This window comes from Mytilus galloprovincialis, chromosome 7 (genome assembly GCF_965363235.1).
Source record: "Mytilus galloprovincialis chromosome 7, xbMytGall1.hap1.1, whole genome shotgun sequence".
NCBI lineage: Eukaryota > Metazoa > Mollusca > Bivalvia > Mytilida > Mytilidae > Mytilus > Mytilus galloprovincialis.
Genome location: NC_134844.1, coordinates 24,944,851 through 24,959,081, shown reverse-complemented (window position 1 = coordinate 24,959,081; position 14,231 = coordinate 24,944,851). Strand labels below are relative to the sequence as shown.

At 31.0% G+C, this 14,231-nt stretch overlaps 1 long non-coding RNA gene across 1 annotated transcript; it reads right to left on the bottom strand.

Annotated features, from left to right (window-relative positions):
* Nucleotides 1-2,237: 2,237 nt before the first annotated feature.
* On the bottom strand, nucleotides 2,238-9,860 carry LOC143081585 (uncharacterized). The gene is made up of 3 exons (XR_012979973.1): nucleotides 9,741-9,860; nucleotides 4,599-4,731; nucleotides 2,238-2,479 (listed from the first exon to the last, which is right to left on the bottom strand). It is a non-coding gene; the product is annotated as an uncharacterized LOC143081585 (long non-coding RNA).
* Between the last annotated feature and the right edge of the window lie 4,371 nt (nucleotides 9,861-14,231).

Here is a 14,231-nt window from a genome sequence, read left to right as displayed (position 1 = left end):
ACTATTATTTAAGCTTATGTTGAGAATTAGACAAAAATCAACTCAACAAAATGTAATTGTTGATGACAACAAGGTACATTTGTAAGTAAAAATTTAAAGTTGTCTTTCTTTTCTCAGGTTTATCTTTTTTAAATTAGGTTGATGAATAACAATGGTATCTGCAACTGTATCAAGCATTGATCACATAACCATCTCTTTTGTAGAAACTACTATCAGCGTCTTAACCAGTGAAGCAATGAAGACAATATTCTATCAAGTTTGTTTATATGTTGTTTACAGGCCTAAGAGACATCTGACTAAACAATGCACATACTCTGTATTTAGTTTTGTGTGTTACGATTTCTTGTATTTGAATAAATCATACACACACAAGTCAAGTGAATTACCCTGCGTCTTTATAATAGTATTGATAACAGTGCTGGTGAAAATAGGAAACCAAACATGTTCCATTGCAATGAGTCGTTTTGTATCTGTTATAATGGATGACTTATCTATTACAATGTTCTTGTTTAACCAATGTCAAACAAAAGAAACCTTATGAGTGACGGAATATGAATATGAATTTGAAAACAAATTGTTACTAACTAAAAAGAAGAGGGACGAAAGATACCAAAGGGACAGTCAAACTCATAAATCTAAAATAAGCTGACAACGCCATGACTAAAAATGAAAAAGACAAACTATAGTACTCATGACACAACATAGAAAACTAGAGAATAAACAACACGAACAATACAAACTAAATAGCTTTGATTATTTATTTGCCTTTGATTTTATACCCTTTGTGTAACATGATGTAAAAAGACATTTGGAGGTGAAAATACAACCATAAATGTCTATGAAATATTCCAGTTCTAAAAAAAATTAATGTATAACAGTTTAGAATAATAGGACAAACTATGCAAGATCCGTTATCAAAAACAAAGTCTCCAAGTATTAAAAAAACAAAATTACTTACATCCACTTCCTTTGAACTTTGTGGATAGTTGTCTCATTTGCTATAATTCTACATCTCTTTATGGTTATATAACACACAAAATAGATAACCAGAGATGGGCCAAGACAACTATAAATTTTTGGAAGGAACACTCCCGATGAATGAGTTTAAAGACCCTAAAGATCTTTAAAAGTTAAAATAAAGTGGCAAAATCATTACTTGATCGCCGCATTCAATGGATGACAAAATGTATATTAACGATTTCAAACTTTAAAAAATATATAGAAAAATCAAACTGAGTATGTGTAATATAATTCATGTATTTGTATATGATTTAAGTAATTTTGTAATACAAAACATAAGATATGCGTATAAATTCTCTATAAACAAATGTGGCCAACTGAGAGGCTTAATAAAGGTAACACTACAGAATACGTAGAAATGACGAGAAACAACCATCATTTATTAGTAAAAGAATTATATCAACAATAGCAATTTGCAATACAGTAGTTTATAGATATAAGAAGATGTGGGATGAGTGCCAATGAGACAACTCTCCATCCAAGTCACAATTTATAAAAGTAAACCATTATACGTTAGTCAAGGTACGATCTTCAACACGGAGCCTAGACTCACTCCGAACATGTACATTTTCTGCGTTTGTTATATATCATAAGATCAAGTTTAAATAGTTTTCATTTTTTTACATTTGATTGGTATTTTTGAAAATTACATGAGACATATTTTTTTAACCATATCTATTTATAGAATAATGACATGTACGCATTTTTATACACGACTTGTACAGTATTGAGTCAATTTATTAATTTCTTGCGTCCGAAGCGCTTTTCTGGATTTACCTTCATCAGGAACGCTCAAAGCCAAACATTTGAAATCCGGAGATGTATAAGTACCGAAACCGTAGAAATTGCAAAGCACTAAATCAACGTATTCAAACTTTGATTGAACGATTTCCTGAAAACGCATTGACAAAACCTAGTTTTGTATGATATGTTTCATGTGTTTAATACACCTTTTTCTACACAAGAAAATCCCTGTATCAAGGCAGAAATATGACAGTTGTTATCTAATCGTTTGATGTGTTAAAGCTTTTCGTTTTGCCATTTGTTTATGAACTTCTGTTTTGAGTTTTCCGCGGTATTCTGTATTTTTTTATTTTTTTATTTTCATTACAATGGTGCATGTAAAACTCTTCCTAGTAAATAATAAAGTAAAGAGGGCGCTTTGAAAATTTTCATTATTATTATTTTTCAATTTTTCATATAAAAAGTGTTTTTGTATTGGATATCACTGGAATTCAAGAAAGAAAACCTTATTATATCAGTGTATATATTTTATTTATCACATCTTCAAGTGCTGATCTTGTTGGTCATTGTATACATCAGTATACATCAGACAGTAGACACTCCTCCACTAACAGAGTTTGATTTTTTATTCCAACAGCACCAGCAGACACAGATAAACATACAACCGGAACCTGCAGCGCCCGCTGAGGCTCCAACAGATACAGTTGAACTGCTTCTGAAAAAAAGTTTCAATAATAAGTTCGTCAATAGACATGTGAAAAAGGTTTTTAAAAAAATTATGAGGCTACACATTTGACACATTAAAATTGCAAAAATTCCAACTGATAAACCGAGAACTCCATTTGTGAATTAACATGTAACATCTGTGGCATTCAGTGTGGGATAAACACAAATAGCAAACGTAATATTCAGCTTAATAACCATCGATCATGATACAAAACCAACAAAAACTGTCCTCTCACAAGACATCTTCGCTCAAAGAAACATCCTTTTGTTTATGTAACTCTTTAAATCATACGTGTAGAAGTGAACACTTAATGGGACACTACGGCGAGAAGGAGAAGAGAAAACTTGTAGATCAACCCGCTTTAAAACCTGATGGGCTTAATGAAAAAGACAAGAAATATACAGGGGAAAAAGGATAAAGAATAATATATCATATAGCATCGTTCATTTAATCCTGTCATATTGGGTAATGAAAATTGCAAACTTCAACAACTCGTGTTATGATGAATATTTACAGGAATTAATTTTCAAGGCAGCAATATACATGTACAATGAGCTGCAAAAGTTTCTTATCCGCATCATGTAATTCCAATTCCACCTAGATAGATGCATGCTCGTTGTAGGTGGCACGGTAGTATTTCCTGGCCCATAAGGGATAATGATAGCCTTTTTAGAATTTTCACCACTTTCTAACACTGCAAAAAATTCTACATTCACAGTTAACTGAAGTACTTTCATTTTACTATTCAGAAATGAATTTGAATATGTATCATGACCGTTTACTTTTTTTGCTTTTTTTAAAAACCTAAGGCCACTGGTACTTTTAGGTCTTTTATGGTGCAGTGAATACAAAATTTAAAAAAATTCTCAAAAATTCATTTTCATCTGTATGTAAAATTATTTCATATTTTTCTACACCTGATTCATCCCTCAGTTTGGGAAAGTAAGTTCAGTTGATACTGTATTTATTGTCCAATCGCACTGTTTAGATACATTAACCTAAGTAGGGTACACAAAAGAGCAACCTAAATTCTGGAATGCAAATACTACCGTGCCACATGTAAATACCTATATAATCTACGGCATTTGTTGAAATTTTAGAATTGTACAAGCGTTTTGTGTTCGTTTTTTAATTGTATAAGATTCTAGATCATTATAGTTAAATTAGAATGGATTTATATACATGATATATATGATCTATTTAACATCAGAATCGTACGGATGAAGGATATCTGTTATCCGCAGTATTTAAGGACAATTACATTAAATGTTTCCTTCTTATAATATTGGTGTTGTATTGAACATTTTCTAGGCGTTTGTATCTTATGTATATTGAAAAGTTATAAATTGTATATATATTTACAGATAGAAGTTATTTAAGGAATGACTGTAATATTTTTTCTGTCTATGAATAAATAACATAAAAAATTTGGTGCACACTGAATAACACGCGTAGCGGGTTATTTAACAGTGTGCACCACATTTTTTATGTTATTTCGATTAGACAGAAAAAATAAATTCCATTTTAAACCGTAGAAAATCATGAAAAAACGTTGATGACGTCACGGTCACATGACTAAATTATGTCTATGGGCTCATAACAAAATAACGTCAGCCAATCAGAAGACGCGTTACATCCCAAATTAAATTATTTATTGATAACCATAATATCATGAGTATTTCAGATTTTATTAGAATTTATCAATTCATTTCTGTTTGAATGCAATTATTCAAACATTGATTCATTTCAAAAAGCCTCCAAATCCGTAATAGAATTTAGTGTACTTATTCTATCATATCAACAAAAAACGGAAATCTATGGATCAAGAAGATTTTTTAAGAAAAGATCTCTGGTTTTGAAATAGGAGAATCGATGATATTAACACAAATGTATGAATGTTTGTGGCCAATTTTTATGTGCTTTCTTAACAAATTCTACGTATTTTAAAAGAATTCAATCAGTAATATATCTGAAAATTAAAAGCGATGAATCTAAAAAATCGATTTTTAGATATACCTCAAGGAGCCAAAGTTGAATGCAAAATATTTACCATAATCTCTGACATTGTCCATTATAAAAGTCTTATGTGTAGTTAAGTTTTAATTACCCAGTGCTTTCATAATAGTAATAAGAACAGTATTGGGATCCGTAGGAACCTGTGCATTCTCCATTGCAGTATGTCGTTTCGTATCTGTTATAGTAGTTGTTGTATCTGTTACACTGTTCTGCCCCAACTAATCCTAAAAAGAAGATACAAGACAGAATAGATATGAATATGTTTTAAAAAAAATAAATCTTTTCAAACTAAAAAGTCAAGTTTGGTATCTATCTTCTATGTTTGACTGTTTGTGTAACAATAGGTATTAACCAGCAACCAGGCAGAGTTTGAATACTAATTCAGTTTTGATGCTTTATTGTGCCTAAAAAGTGTTCATGTCAAATTTATCTCTTATCGCATCGCGCATAATGATCCTAGAAAAACAATTGATCGTTTTGTTCGCAGTTAGAGTATCTGACTTCAAAACTTTTGATCTCGAGTGGTTGGATGTCGATCTCAAGTTATGCGTCTGGCGTACTAAATTATAATCCTGGTAACTTTGATAACTATTTACACCACTGGGTCGATGCACTGCTGGTGGACGTGTCGTCCCCGAGGGTATCACCAGCCCAGTAGTCAACACTTCGGTGTTGACATGAATATCAATAATGTGGTCATTTTTATAAATTTCCTGTTTACAAAACTTTGAATTTTTCGAAAAACTAAGGATTTTCTTATCCCAGGCATAGATTACCTTAGCCGTTTTTGGCACAATTTTTTGGAATTTTGGATCCTCAATGCTCTTCAACTTTGTACTAGTTTGACTTTATTAATATTTTGATATGAGCGTCACTGATGAGTCTTATGTAGATGTTCCGGACCATATGAGTATTTGGACCATACGCGTATGGTCATGACCATATGCGTATACTCATATGGTCCGACTATACGCGTATGGTCGGACCATATGAGTATAATACTCGTTTGGTTATTAACGGGCCGAGCCATATGAGTATTTAGACCATTTAGGTATTTTTTTCAAATTAATTATAAATGTTTCAATAATACAAAAACTTTATCTAAAAAAACAATGATGGTTACATGACAGTTTGTTAATTTTATAATTCAAAAATTACGTAAAAATTAAATATTAATACCATAGTGCAATTCCATTCTGCGATATTCCTTTTAGAAGGCAACCTTTAATGTTTGCCATGCTTCTGGTGAGAAGTACTTTCTTACTCTAGCAATGTTGATATTCTCATCCAATATTTGGGTTGGAAGCATGTGGTGTAGTTTCATGGAATTTTAATTATTTAAGTCGACATATTGCCATTCACCCGTAATTACAAATCGGCAATGGTCATCGGTAATGACCATCGGTATAAAATGTGTTTATTATAGTTTTGACAAGTAAGGAATTTAAACTTTGTGAAACTTCTAATTTTTATTTAGCTAATCTTTTAATCATAATATAATAATAAAATTACCTATATGATAGCGTCTTTTTAATGAACGGTCATACCATATGAAGAGTTTAGAAGTATTAAAAGTAAGCTGTAACAGAATCTTAATTACCCCGACCATACGCGTACGGTCGGACCATATGAGTATATACCCATATGGTCATGACCATACACGTATGGTCCAAATACTCATATGGTCCGGAACTTAGACGAAACGCGCGTCTGGCGTACTAAATTATAATCCTGGTAACTTTGATAACTAATTAATCTGATTTGCGCATATACTTTAAATGCCTGTACCAAGTCAGGAATATGACAGTTCTTGTCCAATCGTTTTTTGATGTGTTTTGTTATTTGATTTTGCCATGTGATTATAGACTTTCCAAATTGATTTTTCTCTAAGTTCAGTATTTTTGTGATTTTACTTTTTATAACTACAATTTTTTGGTGCCGCACTACTTTTAGGAACACATTGCAATATAAGCTCGTGCTCTGCTAGTGCCATCATTTTAAAAGAGATGCGAATGTAATCAAAGGAACTTACAAGTCAAAAATAAAATGACAACACTGTGTCCCAAAATTATGGACAGATAAACAGCAGTACACAAAACACAACATAGAAAACTTAAGACTGAGCAAATAAATCCCATCAAAAACTGGGTTGATATCAGATTCTTCAAAAGGGTGAGATATCCTGCTCAACATATGAAAGAGAAATATATACGTTTAAATACCACATGGTTATTTATAAAAATGTAATTCATGGCGCTATGGTTGCGGTAAAATCTAGCAAACTTCTTTTTATACTAGACCCTAACAGCTACACGGGTTCGTGACTGAATCAAAATACCTACGCCTTATTTTTTCTCCCGAAAATCTTGACGGCCACATTTCAACCGAAACAACACTTAATAAATAAACCTACCATAGACAGTTTTGTTAGCAATTTTACCATATCAAATCAATATGCAACATAAATTGTATGCGTCCAGGGCGCTTTATTTTATCAGGAATACTTAAAGCCAACTATAATGTTGCTTTTAATACGGATAATACAAATGAAGTTAAATAGATTTGTTTTGGGTTCTAAAATAAATTGTTTTACATCTGATATATGCCTTTTTGTGCATCTTTCTTCAATATTTGTTGTTATACTTGACGTCCTTGTACATTCTGTCATTATTGTTTATGATAATAGTTATGTATTCTTGTACTTCATTCTGCTAATGTGCTTTGTCTATATGCCTTTTGGTGTTACTTCGAAATCTTGTTTGTATCGCGTTCTTACCTATATGTCTGTTGATAGGTTTAGCTAGCTTTAAAACGAGGTTCAATCCACCATTTTTACATTAAAAAAATGCCTGTAGAAAGTCAGGAATATGACAGTTGTTATCCATCCGTTTGATGTGTTTGAGCTTTCGATTTTACCATTTGATTAGGGACTATCCGTTTTGAATTTTTTTCAGTTTAGTATTTTAGTGATTTTTCTTTATACATAGGAACCCATGCATGTTTCACTGTGATAGGTCGTATCTATTATAGAAGCTGTTGTACTTTTTAAGTACCCAAGACTGTTCTGCTTAATAATAAATACACCCTTAACAGAAGAAACAGGGTGTGCGAAGTTTAATATATTTGTTTTGGATTCTAAAATAAATTGTTTCAAAATGAAAAGTGAAAATTAGATATATGCCTTTGGCGTTGAACAGTTAGTACAATAAAAGGTAAAATAACCTATTGTTTTAAGAAGCTAGCAACTTTCAATCTGATTGCATTATAATTCGAGTGTTAAAACATACCGGTGTTGAATATCCAAACAACTTTGTGCTACGCCTCAATGTGTGCGAAGTTTCAACACAAATATAAAATACTTGTATACCCCTCATTACACCAAGAAAACTTATAATCTGGTAGTCAGAATACAACTATCAGCAATATACATATGCAAACCTCTTAATCGCACCGTGTCCAAAAAAGATAGGTATAATCAAACAGACTTTCTAAGATCTACTTCTAATAACAAGTTTTTCAAATAACAAGACACTACATAGAGAATTACTGATGAAGTTCCAGACATTGGGCAATGACACATTAATATGTGTCGCATTCTAATAAGTGTTCTGATATCTCAATTATCTCCCTTTTAAATTCCGATCAATATAATAACAAAAATCACAGATAACAACATGAACAGAAAATGAACAGTACCTTACATCACTGGGTCGATACCTCTGCTGGTGGACTATCAGTCCCCGAGGGTATCATCAGCTCAGTAGTCAGTGCTTCGGTACTGACATGATTAAACAAACTTTACTAAAATTGTCCGTTTATAAATTTTGAAATTATTATGAAACTAAGGTTTCAACTCCCTCAGGCAAAGTTGGCTTTAGATGAATTTGGCTATTTATTTTAGGTATTTTTAACATATAGCTCTTCAACGATTTTCGGTACTTATACATCTTCGGATTTCAAATGTTTGGCTTTGAGCGTTCCTGATGAAGGTAAATCCAGAAAAGCGCTTCGGACGCAATAAATTATTAAACGTGTTGTTTTATATTTTTACATCACTGGGTCGATACCTCTGCTGGTGGACTATCAGTCCCCGAGGGTATCATCAGCTCAGTAGTCAGTGCTTCGGTACTGACATGATTAAACAAACTTTACTAAAATTGTCCGTTTATAAATTTTGATTAAACAAACTTTACTAAAATTGTCCGTTTATAAATTTTGAAATTATTATGAAACTAAGGTTTCAACTCCCTCAGGCAAAGTTGGCTTTAGATGAATTTGGCTATTTATTTTAGGTATTTTTAACATATAGCTCTTCAACGATTTTCGGTATTTATACATCTTCGGATTTCAAATGTTTGGCTTTGAGCGTTCCTGATGAAGGTAAATCCAGAAAAGCGCTTCGGACGCAATAAATTATTAAACGTGTTGTTTTATATTTTTAATTTAGATTAACGGTTTCAAATACACAAAAGTGCAAAATAAGTGCATACAAAACAAACAATACCGTATTTAAGAATGCGCGCAGTAACTGAAAACAAAATGAAAACACGTATCCAGCAGATTATGCCGTCTATGACACCTATATGTGTTGTTGTTCTTCGTAATAGATTTTCAGTCTATAAAACAAAAACTTTTGAACAACAATAGTAAATTGGCTTTGATTAGAATTTGCAGGGTTTGGGAATAAAGACTTTTGAAATCTATTCAACCAGTCAAATTTAAAATTCGATACACATATTGAATGAATGGACAACAATTTTTGTTTCAAACAAAATCTTATATTCAGTTCATATATGTACAGAACTAGTTAGATGTCTCGTTAGTATAAACAATATTTCATTCAGCAAACAAATAAATAAACAAATACACAATTGAATACTAGTATTAGAAACAAGTGACCAGTCACATATACAAATTCCTCTCTTTGGTCTTACCGTTCTCTTGTTCCTCATTAGAAAAAACCCACTCCATTTATACACATAATATAAACTCCCAAATTTAGTTGACCGACCGGTTATGAATGCGGTCGTTAAACGTGAAAATGTGAAATATAGTCGTTTTTACAGTTTGGTTCCGTGTTTTGTCGTGGCGTCATTTATTGTGAAGATTCTAAAATATGTCGAGAATTTTTTTTCAGATAATTTCTTCACAACTTATCTAAATATGAAATACAGGACAAATCAGTATTAAAAGAAAGGGTCTGCATTGTTCAAAACTTTTTATAAATACTTACCTAAACACAGAACGAACAAAAAACGTCCATTCAGCATCATAACGTTCATTTTTGTGTTTAATTTTCAATAGTAAAAACGCATAATGATATTTCAATGAATATTATGGAAATTTATCTTTCATGGAAAACGATAGGAAACTTTCCAAATTTTTTTATCACTATACAGATATCTTCCTTATACATGTATATCAAATAAATAGGTGAATAAAAACTTGAAAGACGAATCTAAATGTTTTGTTTGTCTTATAGTTATTTTTTATTTCATTTTATTCTATATCATTTATTTCTTTATTCTATTCGTAAAGCCATTTGTATAATCACATGCAATGTAGCGGTATTAGGGCATATACTTTGAATTTATTTTTATATATCATTGAGATAATTATAGGTCGTAGTATTAGCTATTATCCTTTGTATATCAAAAGGTTTTCATCAGTCAGGTTTGTATCGTTAATGTTATTACTTCCAGTAGGTCGATGCTTCTGTCGGTATATTGTAAGACCCTGAGGGTATCAAAGCCCAGTAGCCCATTACTTTTTCGGGTTGATTAACTGAAAAGTACCATATAATAAAATAAATTGTTAAAGACAAGCTTTTCATTTTTTGCCCCCAATTTACAGAGAAAAACAAAGGAAATAATTTTGCATATTTCATGAGCTGATATTGTTTATTAAAATGTGTTGTTATAAATTTTAGTAAAAAAAATTTAACCAAGCATTTTATTTCTGGGTTACAATTTCAACAGAAATACAATGGAAATAATTTTGGATATTTCATGAATTAATAAAATAAAAAAACTAGGCTAAAAATGTATGTAAAACAAATTTCAAAACGATCGAATTTCAACATCACTATCGTTGTAAAACACTTTATTAAGGAAATCTGGTTGAATTAAACAATTAAGGCCTTAAAATTAGTTTATAAACCAAAATCATATTAAAAGAATAATTCTTAAGCTCTACTATGAGAAACGATCTTATAACCAAATATTTATCATTGGTACCAGGATTATAATTCAATACGCCAGACGCGCGTTTCGTCTACATAAGACTCATCAGTGAAGCTCAGATCAAAAAAGTTATACATTATATTGATCATTAACAAAAATCTAAGGGACACTTTCAACATACATATCTTTCTAACGTTTGAATACGTATAAACTAGTCTATACTTTACGAGTTCGATTGTAAACGTATAAAATAGCAAATGCAATAGATATTATGATTAGTTAAGGATATTTGCTATTCTGTTTCAAAATAACAAGAGCTTTATAAAATTGATAATATATATTTATATGAACTAAAAGAGTAAAAGAAATGAAGGGTCGTTTGGTTGTTTACGAGATATAAGCTGTCAAGAATTTGGCGGGGAAAAATATTTCTCTAGATTTTTCACAGATTTGACAGTGGCTGCCTTTTTCTTCTAGTAAAAATATATTATAAAATAACAAGAACTTAATAGCATTTTCAAATGTGGCTTTTCAAATTATATCTAATCAAAATTATGAAATAAAATAAGCGGCTACCGGAGAAATTTTGCTAATGACACTTCATTTATAAAACCAGAGAATTTTGAATATCTGGCAATAATTCAAAACAAGAGGAGCAAACATCCTTAAATATCTACTAATAATTGTCATAGGGTTTCACGAAATAAAAGTATTTGTAAATATGAGAACCTTGTAAGACGTTAATTTTGATGTACAAGGAGCTACTAATCTAAATGTAAATATTCATATGTTTACCTGTTTTAAATAGATTACCTTTTATTATCTCAAATGATCTCACAATACAAAAACAAACTTTTGTTCGTAAGACTATATGATAAACGATCGCGAATTGAGTCTTTCGGAAGAAATAATTGAATACATGAATTACATGAATTATAGTCTTCGTCTACATCATATAACTCAGATGGTGTCTGTGTGTTCGGTGTTTTACGAGCGAGATTATTTGGGTTTGTTTTTTTTTTACTAATGGTTAGTATTTTGTTTTGTTGTATAAATGTTTTACGAGAATTATTATTTGGCTTTTTTTCTTAAAGATATTTTTTGTTATTAGTATGCATGTGTGCTCTTTGGATCTAATTTCATATATGAAATACATTTGTATATTGCATTTTAAAACATTGTTGTGACGTCATTCTATTGTCTCACCCGTTCTTTATTTAAGTGATTGGACTATCATTCATCTGTAAGAAACCATTATGTTACCTTTAGCTGTCCAATATTTTTAAAAATAGCCCTCATCTTTCTCAAAAATATTGGACAGCTAAAGGTAGCATGACTGATTCTTACAGGTAAATGGTAGTTTTATCACTGAAATAAAAAAAACAAGCCTATTGATAACCCTAATTGTTTTCATCATATAAACAAAAATGTAACTAAAGAACAAATGACAATTAAAAAAAACATTTTATTAAAGTTACCTTCCAATATAGTAATTAAGCCACTCATCAAAACGGTTTCTTGAGGGAAAAAATCACTTTCAAATTGATTTTTAACACGACTAATACTTATATCACAGCCATTTTTCTCATGTTTTAGGCTGTATCTTTTAGCACTAATTCAATCATTGTAAGTCTTGTTTCAGTTGCTTTTATGCATTTCTTACTTCAAGATTTATCCTCGCCCGTCTTTAGGATATCAAAACTGAACTCTGGTGTTGCTCTTATTCTTCCTAGCATCATTTGCAACTACAATTAAAATGAAAAAAGCAATAAAGTAATGCTTCTAATAATTGATAGATCGTGCCGCAATACAACGACCATGAACAACCTAACCCTTATCCTGTGTACAAAGTGCGAATCTAGAACTTCCTTCATGAACTAGGGGACTATAATAGCTTTTTTTTATTTTCAGGTTTTGGCGTTGATTTACAAGGTTTTTTTTAGTCTGGTATTATTGTTTAAATATCAATATAATGCAATCCTTCGCTTAAGAACGACGATGAATATGGGAAGCAGAATAAAGGAAGACATTACCGCATTTTATCTGTCAAACAAAGCAATCTTGTGTCCAATTCGCACTTTGTTCGCAGTGATCGTTTTATAAATGATATTTTTCAAAAGAAAATCGAGACAAAATTGCGTTTCGGAAACATTTAAACAAAGATCAACACGACCTTCCAGAAAGAAAAAATAACAGAAAAAGGGGTGGGGGATATTCAGGTGGTATTGTTTGGGTATTGTTTGGGTAAACAATAACAGTCTCGTGAAAATTCCAACAAAAGAATATAACGGATTGCATGTTGTTATCTCTTCACATGTTCATATTGATTATATATTTGAAATAAAATCGACTGCGGTGCACTCGATATGGTTCAACAAGAACATGTCTTCCTATGTTATTCTTTTTTCTCATTCACCTAGTAAAAAATAAAACCCGATAAGAAACAAGAAAATAATAGGAAAGGACTACTTTTTGAAATATAATATATATAAAACTTGCCATTACTAGCTGCTTTGACTATATCCTCTTTGTAATCCACACTGAAATAATGAATCTGAATAGATTCTTAATACACATTTGATTTTAATCCAAATTTTGAACATCACTAATAACGATATCTCTTTCTTCGTTTTTGCATTAAGAATAATTATACTTGCATCACTTTTATCCATTTTGAAACACAAACCGCATGTAAAGGTATGTACGGAAACTATGAGCGGAAAATATGAGTAATCCGTCCGCACGCAAAAAACATGATACGCATATCCTGTGTCTTATTCTTCATGTAGCAATACGTGTTGTTTACCTTCAGCTGTTCTTTCTTTTTGTCTATTTTTTTTTAGTTGAGCTACTGTTTAAAGGGGCCAATATGTAGGATATATTTTAATTTAAAGGGGCACTAGCTGTCAAATTCATGGTCACCGATTTGACTCAAATTCTCATATTTGATTTATAACAATGTAAAACATTTATACACACTATCAAAAGTCTAAAATAAACAGTTTACAGAGCATGGGGTAGATAAAATATAGGTTCGTTTCGTGTGTATTTTAGTCCAGACGCCATCTAATTAACTATTGATTTGACATAAATAAAGATATGAATAGATTAAACCAACACGTGCAATTGGATATTTGTAGGTCTGTTTGATTTTATTTTATAGATTAAAAATAGATGATTCTCATTGCTTTTAACCGTATAAGAATGATTTTATGTGCATCGAATTAGTAATCGAATGATTTACCGTAGTTTCACTTTCATTGTTGACATTCTTTTTCTTTAAATAACCAGTACACGTGCAATGCATGCGTTGTCAATCTCTAGCTAGGGGTTAAATTGAAGTTCACATGAATACGGATTTAAAGATGTCGACTTATTCACTTGCAAGTGAAAAACTAATTATCAATGTTTCTCAGCGTAATTTGACAAAATTGAACCTTTTTGACTGCAAAAAGCGAATTGTTATTTCACTATTTCACTTTCATTATTGATTGAACAAAAAAAAATCAAACTTTAGATTTTTTATATATCTCGTAGCTAGT